Raw genomic sequence first — 13,321 nt, forward strand, 5'->3', positions numbered from 1 at the left:
ATTTGAAAAAGTACATAATTAGTCATCTCTGGGTCATCTCTCCATCTTTTTTTAAAAAGCGACATTTTAAATGTTGAAATATGTTATCTTTACATGTTTCAAATTTGTGGAGAGAAGACCCAGAGACAACAAAATCATTTAAAAACAGTTGTAAATAAGTAGGATTTTGCATGAATTGCACCCTGTTGCTATATTTAGACCCATATTATAATAAAACCTTTTGCATTTCAAATATTTTTCCACTCATTCCACATCCAACAGAAACCAAATAACGGTTATAATTCGAAAAATATTCAAAATTAATTGATGAAATTTTCACTCTCCTTGTGCGCCCAGATTCCTGCCGAATCTACATCTTAAGCGCCCACATTCTTTGTTTGTACAATCACCCAACTGATTGTGGTAATTTTTTTTAGCAAAGTTTATATAATATCAGGATCAGGGTTTTAACATAACACTAAATGCACCAATGCTTGGTAGGGCTCGAAAGTTGAGATATCAAGTGTTGTGAATTTTTGTGCTTTTCTTTGTTTATCTCTTTTCTGGAAAATATTTTGTTAAAACATGTAATGAAAAAAGTTAAAATATACGAGACCTTTCAGCTGATATCAAGAAAAAGGGGCTGGCCCCTCAAATTAGGGCCCTCATAAGAGGACTCTAAAGTCTTTTATCTATAGCTCTTCATCGAGCTGAAGGGATATTTTTTAATAGATTATATTGGCAAATATGTTTATCTTACAGTTATATATAATGATTTTCTCATGTGTTACGTAATTAGAGGTTTTAAGGGGTCAAAAGTCCAAAACTTTGATCACTTATATCTCAAAAAGGAAGAATATTTTGAAATGCAGTATGGAAGAAAAGATGCTCAAAATAATGAAACTAATAATATGCAACCTTCAAAATTTTGTTCAGCGGCCCCAATAAGGAGATAAGGGACTGGCCCCTAAAACAAAATTCTTTCTCAGATATCTCAAGAACGGTAACAAATTTCTAAACACTTGTTGAACAAAATGTCTTTAAAAGTAAATGACATTTCATTTTACATTAAGAAAAAGTGACTGGCCCCTCAAATAAGAGACCAAAAGGGGTATATATGTTTTCAACCAAAGCTCTTACACCTGAAACAAAATAGTATCTGGCTCTTAAAATGTAGACCCTTTTCTTCTATTTTAAATCATGTTTAGCAGCTAAATAGCAAAATCAAGGTTGTACAGTAACCACAACGTTATAATTTACAATCCTATCCTATTGTATCGTGTATCAATCCTATCGCATCGTGCATGCATATCAATTATCGTGCGTTAATCATATCCTATCGTGCGTTAATCCTATCAGGTTTATCGTTTAATTTTAACAGTTTTTCCGTATATCCTATCATCTTAATTGTTTCGTGTCTTTTCATAAGCAAGTAAATTTATTTCAAAGTTGCAGTCGTTCAGTGCGCCGTATATGAAAATTTATCAAACAAAAATTGTAAAATCCTATGAGTATCCAGCATTCTATCATGATATAATTTCTGAATGTTTTAGATCAAAATTAGCCATCATTACATGTAAATCATATCAGTAAGAATTGGAAATAAAAATTAAATCGGTTTTGATATACACTTAATACTGAAACTCAATTCTGGCGACACTTCTTTTTCAGAGAATTCAGAAACAAAAAATGGAAGAACCCCATGTTAGTAGATAATAAAGTTTGACGTATTTAATTTGTAAAAAAATAATCCTATATATTTACATTTTCAACTGTCTTTGTGATAACATTACAAATCAATCTTGAAGCCCAATAATTTCATTAAAGATGAGCAACACAAAATGGGCATGTCTTCATTATATATAGCATAACTGAACAACGTTATTGGCTGCACTGCGTAGTAATTCATAGCGTGTGCTACATGAAAAAATCAAAATGTTGCTATAAAGAGTAGAAATTAGAAATATTAATACAAATATAAGTAATAAGGAATCTCATGAAGTGATTGTTTTGGTCGGAGTGTGGTTAAAATCTATCATAAAACCTTCTGGGCTTTATTTGATTTGACCATGCCCGACTAAAATTATCACCCTATAATAGTCAACGAATGATTCCTTACTTCTTCATTAATGTAAGTTGTTTTAAATGATAATTTGCTGAGAATTACAGTAAAACTCGGTTATAGCGAAGTCCAAGGGACCAGTGCATTTACTTCGTTATATCCGTAATTCATTATATCCGTATAACAAATTTGTAATAATTACTATTATAGTGAATTCACTTTATACATGTTTTCTTTTACAAGACTATAATTTTTACTAACTGAGGCTTAAAATAAAAATACATAACTTTGATTGCTTTAACAATCTGATTGTGAATTGAAAAATTTATATAAATTAAATTCAATCAAACTATTATGTTAAATGGTAGAGCAAACTTTTTAAACTGTAAAGATATTCGTTATAAAAGTGTTAAATTTCGTTATTATTCACCTCTAGGGGAATCAAAATCAGTTTGCTATAACCATAAATTTGCTATTTCCGAATTCCTTAAAACGGTAAAATTTTGCAAAGATTTGTTAAGAATTTTACAGGGGACTCAAAAAAACTTTGCTATATCTGAGAATTCGCTATATCCATGTTCGTACTAAACAAGTTTTACTGTAAATGGTTCATGCCTTATTATAATGATTATAAAAGAATTCATCATTTAACAGTAATATTTGTCAAAATCTGAATACTTTTTTGATATAAACATTTGAAGAACTCTGGATATCTGTATCGCTTAAAATTAAAGTGAGATTTTAGTAATCTGGTGATTACATGTATATGCATGTAGCATGTTATCTGAATCATACAGATTTTTTTCTTCAAGGGGCATGGTCACGATTTTGGTCACATTCTATTTTTAGGTTTTATTATTTACAGTGCTTTAGAAATGCATTTCTAATGATCAATTAAAATTTGAGAGTCATTCGTTGAGTTATAAGCAAGATACTTGGCTCACAATTCTGTGTCATGTAAACAAGGCTTGTGCCCTGTTTTTGTTTACATAGGGAGGTACCAGTAAAAATCTTTTTTCAGCTTATTTGTCTATCTTTTTAATCATTTTAAGCATAAATAAACAGTTCCTTGACGTTTAGCACATTCATTTTAGTTTTAAACCTGAAATTTTTACTTCAACGTTCAAAATGTAAACAAACGCTTTGTTTACATAGCGAAGAATTTAAAGCTCTGTAACTCGATTATAACCCAAAAAATGACACTCAAATTTTGGTTGCCTATTAAAATGCCTTTCTGAAGCATTGTAAATAATAAAATTGGAAAAATAATTGTTGACCAAAATCGTGACCATGCCCCTTTGAATATTTTTTTTTATGTATTAAGTTTTATTCAAGTTTCTTTATACAGAAGAAAGTGAAATGAACATGTATTTCATATTCTTTTTTCTTTAATAATTATCTATTTAAGCTCAGCAATACTTAAATATTAGAAATTAATATAGAATGTTTCTGGTCTAAACTTCTGACCATTAGCACCATAAAAAGAAAGAGGTATGAAAATAGTTCTTTACACTGTACAGTTTTCATTCAGGTAAATTTTATCCCACATTTTATTAAGGTCTTCCGTTGAAAACTTATTCTGTTGATAATTCTTTTTATTCTTTTTTTTCTTCTAGACGTTTTTTAAAACTCAAATATCTTGCTTGTTTGTTGTCCTATAAAGTTCAAATTTTCAGGGCTTATTGGTAATTACTATTTCTCAATATCTAAGGAAAATCGTTGAAATCAACACTTCCGGTACTGAGTTATTCCCCTTTTTCAAGAAAATATAGGCATTCCTGTGCACGCAAAGGCTCTAAAACCGCCCATAACATGTGTTACAAAGTCACAAATCTTGAAAATAGATACTTTGAACGTTGTCCTCCGAGTTTTATTTTTACAGTTTTCCCCCTTTTAAGTTTCAAAAAATTAATTTGAATTTTGTGCTTCAAAAATGCTGATTTTTGGTTGACAATGTGTTATGTCTCGTAGCTCTTTAGTTTAAAATTTTCTCTGAACAAGTACATAACAAAATATGTGCAAAATATCGAGGGCTTTCACTTGACACCATTGTAAAATGGCTGGCCCTTTAAATTAGGGGTCTAGAACCCTTAAAAGTCATCGCTTAATAACTCAAAAATGGTTAATATTTTGTTATAGCTGTCGATAAAAAAGTTTATTATGGTGTTATCAATGTCATTACAAAATTAGTTTGTACCGGTAATGCATAATAATAAAGCTTGTATTGTTAACATGTACCTGTTTTCATTTGGCAAGTAAGTGAATAGTCTTCGTGCGTATAACGGACATAAATTAACAGCTAGAAGTGTACCAGCATATACGGGATACTTTAATTCATTAGAAAAAGTGTCTTAAAAGTATATGTGTACATGTTTTTCTTACAGCCTTTTTTTTTTGGAGTCACCTCTGTTTAGTTCTTATAGTGGACAACCGTTAAGAAAAACAAAAATGAGTAAATATAAACGTTCCTTTTCTTATCTAGTGAGATACATAAAATGAATTTAAAAAAAAAAAAATTCCATGAAATAGATTTGGGTCATTTTGCTGCAAGCATTTCAAATCGACCTCAATTCTTAGTTGTGTGCGTCATTACGTAACTCATCCCTCACCCGTGGCCGAGAAAATCGGTCGCCATGGTCGCTGCTGGACTACCTAGCGGTCAGCGGGTATCTAATACACAAGAGTCGCGTCTGTCATATGTGATTTTATTTAGCCGTAAACACAAGAATCGTTTTAATATTGACTAAACATTAAAGCTTACACTTCTTAATTTGAATTTAACGATAGAGTGTCAATTAAGAAATCGCTCTGTTAATTCATAAAAGCAATGTGATTCTCAAACTGAAGCAGTATCAGACAGATAGATCAACTGTGGGATTTAAGGGAAAAAAACTTATATTTATTAGAGTTTAGTCATCATACTGCAAACATTTTAAACCTTCCTGGGTGTTGAGCTTTCTATGTGTGTTTTACCTTTACGTAAGTTATATGATCCCTAATCCGCGGCTGAGGAGATCGGTCGCGGCTGCATTTCCTAGAGGTCAGCGGTTATCTAATAACATGATAAATTTGTTTGAGTTTATACACAAAGTCTGTTTTTTATATTTTATGTTCTAAAAATGTGTTCATCTTTAATTTATTTAATTAAACATATAGAATATAAATTTAAGAGTCGTTCTAAAAATTGATAAAAGCGATATTATTCCAAATCAGAAACATTGTCAGACGTAAAACAATGGTGAATTTTATAAGTCTAAAATGTTCTAAAAATTATACTAATAATGTTTTAGATAAACAACGAAAAACCACAAAGATTAAACCTTAAAATGATGATCACCCTTCGCACATAGCCAAGGAGATCCTGCGCTAGTTGACAAGTGATCTGCGGTAGCTTATTGTTCTTCTACATGTGCGCTATCACACGTGCATGTTTATTGATATTTGTTTATTCGAGATTTTGACCTGTACTTGTAAGATTGACTTGTATTTCAACTTAAAAAATTTTTATTTACCCACGAATATTTCCGCTAAATACTGCTGAGAGGTTTTACAGATATCGTAGAAAGTAGTTGACGTTTTCATAGGGTTGCACAAAAATGAGAGAGAGAGAGAGAGAGAGAGAGAGAGAGAGAGAGAGAGAGAGAGAGAGATCAAAATTGTAAGCAGAATTTAGAAAATAAAACACTCTCCAAGCGTTCAAGGCAGGATAAAAAATCAAATATCGAATGAACACATGCGATAGTGGCTGACACAATAAAATTATTGTCCGGATTGAGGGATTATTTTAAGAATGTTCACGTGAGTTTTTAAACAAGTTTTGTTTAGATTTTATCGGTTACATGGTCACAGTGCAAGGGCTTTATTCTTTTCAAAATGTGGCGATAATCAATTTTTGGCCACATGAGAGGAACTCAGATGTGCATACAAATCATACATTTACATGAATATTTATATGTGATATGATAGAAATAATTGAAAAATATAGGTTGTTTTTGTGTCGCACAAAACGGTCGAAAAGGATTTTTATACCCCACGAAAATTAATTGGGGGATGGGGGGGGTAAATAAAAATCACCTTGTCCATCCCTCTGTCTGTGCAAAATTCGTGTCCGGTCTATATCTTTCTGATGGAGAAACATTGGAAGTTCTTACTTCATAAAAATATTACTTATTACCTGACAAAGTGTCATGACCTTAACCCAAGGTCATTAGGACAAAGGGCAAGGTCACTGGCAGGAAAAGTGCAAATTTGTTTCCAGTCCACTTTGGAATTTTTTACTTCACACAAAGATTGCTTATGACCTGAGAGTGTATAATGATTTGTCCCTAAGTCATATAAGGAGAAACATTGGAAGTTTCTATTTCATATAAATAAAAGATTCCTTATGACCGATGATGTGTCATGAACTTGATCCAGGGTCAGTTGCGCATGTTCAAAGTCATATTAAACAAGAGGCCCATGGGCCACATCGCTCACCTGAGGAACAATAGGTATGATAAAGTCAGCTTAATGGAGTCATAATACAAACAATCTGGACAATGTACAATAATACATGTAGATCCTGTATAAATAAAATCCATTTTTCCCCCATGGAACTCGGATAGCCCTGATTGCTGCCATTATTTACAAGAGCAGACTTTAATCACCGCTCCTGCACATATATAGGGACTCAACGTTACGCAGGCAGGAATGACCGCACACCTACGCAACTCAACAGGTACCAACGTTAACGCAAGCAGGGATAATGCAAGCAGGGATGACCTCACACTTGCGCCAACAGCTCAACCTAACGCAAGCAGGGAGTACCGCACACCGCAACCACCACCAATACAAGCAGGTATGACTGCACTCTTGTATTAATGCGATACAGGGCAGGAATGACCGCGCACTCTGTATCGTAGGTTAGAAAACACGAAGATTAAATAGAGCAGGGATGTCCACACACTCAATCTATCCATACCTGTTCAAGGTTAACCCCAGACAGTCGCTCCTCGTAATGTAATAGACACTGTCCCTATATATGTGCCAGCCTAAAATAATTCATAGTATCTAAAAATTGGAAATCAAAATTAAACAAACTAATCCAGCCTAACCCAAAACTACTTATGCAGAACAACTTATATACATTGAATATTTATTATTGTATAAAAATAATCATCACAATAATTGGTTAACAGTGGATGCATTAATTAAAATAATCAAGAATCAATAAATCAAGGGCAATAACTCAATACAGTAATACAAAAAGATTCTAATGAAAAAATAGCTGCCTGCTTCAATTGTATAGTCATATCACATGTTGAGTATTGCAGTTCTCAAAAAGATCCTTTACAATTGTTTATATATATGGGATATTTAGCTACATCAAACTCTGAACCTTCTTGTGAGGCCAAAGAATTGTCCTGGAGCCAAAGTCTTAACAATTATAAAGAATCATCTTGCTGATTAGTTTCTGAGAAGAAGATTTTTAAAGATTTACTCTATATATTCCTATGTAAAACTTTAACACCCCCCCCCCCCAATGTGGCCTCACCCTACCCCCCAGGGATCATGATTTTCACAACTTTGAATCTACACTGCCTGAGGATGCTTCCACAAAAGTTTCAGTTTTCCTGGCTGATTAGTTTCTGAGAAGAAGATTTTTAAAGATTTACTCTATATATTTCTATGTAAAATTGTAACACCTCCCCCCCCCCCCAATGTGGCCTCACCCTACCCCCAGGGATCATGATTTTCACAACTTTGAATCTACACTACCTGAGGATGCTTCCACACAAGTTTCAGCTTTCCTGGCTGATTAGTTTCTGAGAAGAAGATTTTTAAAAATGTACTCTATATTTTCCTATGTAAAACTTCGACCCCCCCATTGTGGCCCCACCCTACCCCCAGGGGTCATGATTTTCACAACTTTGAATCTACACTACCTGAGGATGCTTCCACACAAGTTTCAGCTTTCCTGGCTGATTAGTTTCTGAGAAGATTTTTAAAGATTTACTCTATATTTTCCTATGTAAAACTTCGACCCCTTATTGTGGCCCCACCCTACCCCTGGGGGTCATGAATTTCACAACTTTGAATCTACACTACCTGAGGATGCTTCCACACAAGTTTCAGCTTTCCTGGCTGATTAGTTTCTGAGAAGAAGATTTTTAAAGATGTACTCTATATTTTCCTATGTAAAACTGACCCCCCATTGTGGCCCCACCCTACCCCTAGGGGTCATGAATTTCACAACTTTGAATCTACACTACCTGAGGATGCTTCCACACAAGTTTCAGCTTTCCTGGCTGATTAGTTTCTGAGAAGAAGATTTTTAAAGATGTACTCTATATTTTCTTATGTAAAACTGACCCCCCATTGTGGCCCCACCCTACCCCTAGGGGTCATGAATTTCACAACTTTGAATCTACACTACCTGAGGATGCTTCCACACAAGTTTCAGCTTTCCTGGCTTTTTGGTTCTTGAGAAGAAGATTTTTGAAAATTTCTCAAAATTTTTCGTTAATTTCTAATTATCTCCCCTTGAAAACGGGTGTGACCCTTAATTTTCACAACTGTGAATCCCCTTTGCCTAAGGATGATTTGCGCCAAGTTTGGTTGAAATTGGCCCAGTAGTTCTTGAGAAGATGTTGAAAATGTGAAAAGTTTACGGACAGATGGACGCACGGACCGACGGACGACAGACAAAATGTGATCAGAATAGCTCACTTGAGCTTTCAGCTCAGGTGAGCTAAAAATGCTTAATTCCTGTCTGTGTCATATCTTGTATTAATGGAAATGAGTAAAAGCTAAAGTTTGACATTAAAAATTGCTTGTGACCCATAAATATACCCTGTCTTGTCTGTTTCACTATAAGAAAAAGAAGCATCCATTATTCTTTAATAGTGAAATACGTGAGTTATGATTTTTTTTCTTAGCAGGGGTATCATTTGTAAACCTGCTAACAGTACCTTTTAGATGGTCCAGTGGGAGCACTGCCCCTGCCCCCTTTCTCGCAACCAAAATTTCCCTGAAGTTAGCGTTTAGAAAATTGATTTTTGGGGCACCCCCACCGCCACACACATGCTTTTGTTATAATTAAATTAATTATATACATGTACATATAATTATGATGTTCTTTTTAAAGTTATCCTAAACGTGAAGTAAATTAAACGAAGAACTTGCCTAGTATAAAAATAATACTTTGAAATTGAGTCTCATTTTCGATTTTTTGAACTTACTATTAATAAATTGATAATCAAGTCTCATTAAAACCATTTCCCTTCTCCTTACACTCGTCAGGGTCTGATAGACCTGTATCAATAACAGATTATTTCCACTTGACCTCTATATTCGCATACAATCTAAATATACTTCCATTTACCGAAGATATGCCTTTATCTGTCTAATGAGTGGTGAAACTTTTCAATACTCAGTCTAGAGGTTACATAGAAAACAAGCATGAATTAATTTGTTTGTCTCCATTTGAAGAGTTCCAATCACTTTTCTAAAGCTCTAATTGGTAAGAAAAAATGGTCGTGTAAAGATGACCTTTTATCAATACAGGGTCTGTCAGGCTCTGACAAGTGTGAGAAGGAGGTGGTTTTAATCAGACTGATGGACAATCCTTTCGCGACACGAAGTTTCGACGGAAGACCTACTCAGCTCGACTCTAGTTATGGAATCTTTTTATAATATCTCTGTAAATATATTAATTTTCAAAAATGATGGCAAGTTATTGACGTTGTGTAAAGTTCTATGGTTCAAAGTAAGGTTTCCAAGAATATAAAATATTGGAGCACACAAAGTAATATATTTACATCTACCAATTAATTTTTCCTTTGTTTGTTAAAAAGTCCAATTGTGATTCATAGGTCTGTAGAATCAAAAATCTACATGCCCCATTTATTGACTGGTTGAAACCTTAATAGATCCAAGAAAATTCACAGACTGCCTGATAAAATCATAATGATATCAGACTCAAATTCTAATCAAAGATAAAATCATAATGATATCAGACTCAAATTCTAATCAAAGGCGAATTGGCTGTTTATTATATCTAACGTATTGATGTACATTAACAATAACTAAGTAATAATTTTGATTACTTTATACGATCAATTTGTTAAAAGAAAGATGTAAATATAAATAATAAAATGTGGCCCTTGATGATTTATGCAGGTTATGGAGGAAGCGATCATTGCAGAAAAAATAACATAACCGATTTAAGAATGCAGGTTATGTACATGTATTTTTTTTTATTTGCAATGTCTCCACCTTCATGTCCCGCATGAATCACCAAAGAAAACATTAAAACGAAGCATGACCCGGGGCTGATCCCAGCGGGCATATATTAGAACAAAGCATGACCCGGGGCTGATCTCCAGCGGTCCTCGAGACAAGAACAGATTGCGCTCGGGGCTGATCCCAGCGAGCATAAAGGAATAAACCAACTGCAAGGTGTATTCAAAGCTACAATACTAACTAGACAACTAGACTACCGGTGTATTCAAAGCTAAAATACTAACTAGACAACTAGACTACATTAACCAACATATCATTATGCATAATAAACAGTATAATTATTATCTCTAAGTGCCTTAAAGACTTCGAACAAAAATTTAAAACATAGACTTGGGGCGAAATTCCCAAGGAATGAATGCCAAATGAAGGAAGTAATGAGTGAAGCCCCCAAGGATATGTTTGATAAAGGATTGGTTGAATTTGAAAATGAAAATTAATACCTATTTCCATACTATATATGACCAATAGTTTAGTTTACAAAACACACATACGGTACTCATATATGAAGTCAAAAGTTACACAGCTTTCTTTGCATGTCTTTGAGAACTTCGGGATCAGTTCTAATATATCTAACGTAACAGTCAGAAGACCATCTACCCAGATCTTTAATCATATGGTCTTCAACGCCTGCTGCGGCTGCAGCTGTGGCTGCCCCAATCCTGAAGGAGTCGCCTGCATATCTAGAATTGTTCAAGCCAATTCGCATGAGTAAGGATCTCAGATGGTGAATAAATTTATCTCTATGCATAGGTCCATGATTGAATTCATCCATAATGAACAAAGGTGAATGTGGAGAGCACGACAAAGATCTTCTGGTCTGCATATATAGACACATGTTATGTACAGGTTTGAAAACATCATTCTCAAATATTGTAATATCCACACCTTGTGAGGATGACTCGGTCTTGGACGTTCTCAACCATAGGACAAAACATTTACATCCAAAGCTAACATAAAAATTTTTTAGAAAAAGTACAGAGTTTGCTTTTTTACAAGTAATTTCACCACATCTAAGAAACCCGAAAAAGGCACAGGAAAACATACATTTCAACATCAGATCTAGAAATGGAGAAAAAGCTCCATTGTCAAGTACATGCCACAGTTGTTACTTGCAGTAAAGGGTAATCTGTTGTTAGAGATATTGTTTTGAGACTTTTTCACCCCTCGCAATACATATGGTAGCTGGTTAAAGTTATTTAGAGAATCTCTATGACCTGCTCTAATATAGTAAAACTTAATACCTGCTAAATACAATTTGATAGTGTCATACTTGAGTTTTAGAACAGATTTACAATGAGTGACAAAATACATAAGCAAAGTTTCATTTATTATTGGAAGACAGTTGGATTGAAATACAATTCCACTCATAGAAATGAAGGTCAGAAAACATTGTAATGCTGTAGGCCCTCTTAGTTCAACTGCTTAAGGATGCGTCCCATAATTGGTTTAACTGCTCCTTCAGTCATTCATTAGCTGCGAATGTTCCAGGCATGGTGTTGGCGTCAGGTCGGCTTTTGGTGCCAGGGTTCAAAACTTCTGCATCTGATAACGAGAGAGAGAGTCAGCAATAGTGTTCTTGACGCCATCAATATGAACAGCATGAATGATATAATGGTTACAGGCTGCATGAAAGGTTAAAGTTCTCATTAGTTTCATAATGCTTTTAACTTTTGAGCGTCCTTTCCTAATAATGTCAACAGTTGCTTGGTTGTCACAATGGAAAAGAATGCGTTTCCTTGGCCAAGTATCACCCCACAGAAGGCAGGCCATAACGATAGGATATAGCTCAAAAAGAGCCATCGATGTGTATTCCTTGGTAATGTTGTCGGGAAAATCTCCTTGAAACCACTTATTTTGGTAAAAACCTCTGGAGGATGTAAGGGTTAGGTCTGTAAACAACTGCATATCCGCAGCCTCTGTCAGGTTATCGTCGATGAAAAAGGACACTCCATTCCAGCTTTTTAAGAAATCTGACCACATAGCAAGGTCGTCCCAACACATACTGTCTAAGTGAACATGGAAATGAAGCGGCTCCACTGTGGTTGATAAAGCTATCAGGTGAGAAATGAAAGATCAACCTGGCAGAACGACCCTGCAGGCAAAATTGAGATGTCCCAGCAGACTGAGCAATTCCCTCATTGTACAGGATTTGCGTGTTTTGAAGGAATTTACGATAGATAAGATGCGATCAATCTTCTCTGGCGGTAAACAGGGATTCCATGTTCAAGGAGTCTAATATTATCCCAAGGTATTCCAGTTCTGTACAAGGTCCTTCAGTTTTCTTCTCTGATAGAGGAATCCCGAGGGTTCTAAATATCCCCAGGAATCCCTCCATCACTTTATGAGCATCATCAAATGGTGGAACCACAACTAGGAAGTCATCCAACAGGTGCAGCACATTTGGTATCTTGTATTTTTTCTCTGCAATCCAACACACAGTGGAAGACAGGGCGTCAAAGATCTTTGGACTTGATCTGCTTCCAAAGACAAGGCGCTTGAAGAAATAGTATTTATCGTCCCACTTAATTCCATGATATGGCCATAACTTATATAATATAGGCATGATCTTGAAGGCATCAGTAATGTTTGATTTAATTAGTGATGCTCCTTTCCCACATAATTTAATTAGTCTAATAGCATCGTCCATTGTAACATAACACAGGGAGAATTCTGACTTATCAATAAGAGTATTCATGCTAAGATTTTCTTCGTCATTGTGTGGTGCTGACATATCAACAATGAGGCACTTTTTCTTAGAGTACTTGCTTTCGGCTATCCCAATAGGGTTAATGCGATAGTGTCGGAAGGGAATTTCTGAAAATGGACCATACAAGTAACCCAGGTTTAGTTCTTTGTTTATGATCTCTGTAACGCTGTCCGAGTTTAATGAAGCTGACTTTAGATTTTTGCATTCCAGAGAATTCTTTGGAAGATCCTGAGAGCCAGTATGAAAGCAAAAACATAAACCATTCATAAGATATTCTGTAAATTGGGTGT

The 13,321-nt window shown here is 34.7% G+C and overlaps 1 protein-coding gene and 1 pseudogene across 12 annotated transcripts in view; both read right to left on the reverse strand.

Moving 5' to 3' along the window:
- The window catches only part of LOC105343840 (growth hormone-regulated TBC protein 1-A), a 199,671-nt gene that overhangs the window by 72,200 nt on the left and 114,150 nt on the right, over window positions 1-13,321 (reverse strand). For 2 of the 12 annotated variants that reach the window (XM_066069737.1, XR_010708745.1), the window contains one exon: window positions 5,015-5,093. The exons of the other annotated variants lie outside the window; for them this stretch is intronic. The gene's annotated coding sequence lies outside the window, so the exon portion shown is untranslated. Of the gene's footprint in view, window positions 1-5,014; window positions 5,094-13,321 lie in introns of those variants that run through there. 12 annotated transcript variants of the gene reach the window in all.
- On the reverse strand, window positions 9,355-12,325 carry LOC136270622 (uncharacterized; annotated as a pseudogene).

The sequence above is a fragment of the Magallana gigas genome, chromosome 8 (genome assembly GCF_963853765.1).
Source record: "Magallana gigas chromosome 8, xbMagGiga1.1, whole genome shotgun sequence".
Taxonomy (NCBI): domain Eukaryota; kingdom Metazoa; phylum Mollusca; class Bivalvia; order Ostreida; family Ostreidae; genus Magallana; species Magallana gigas.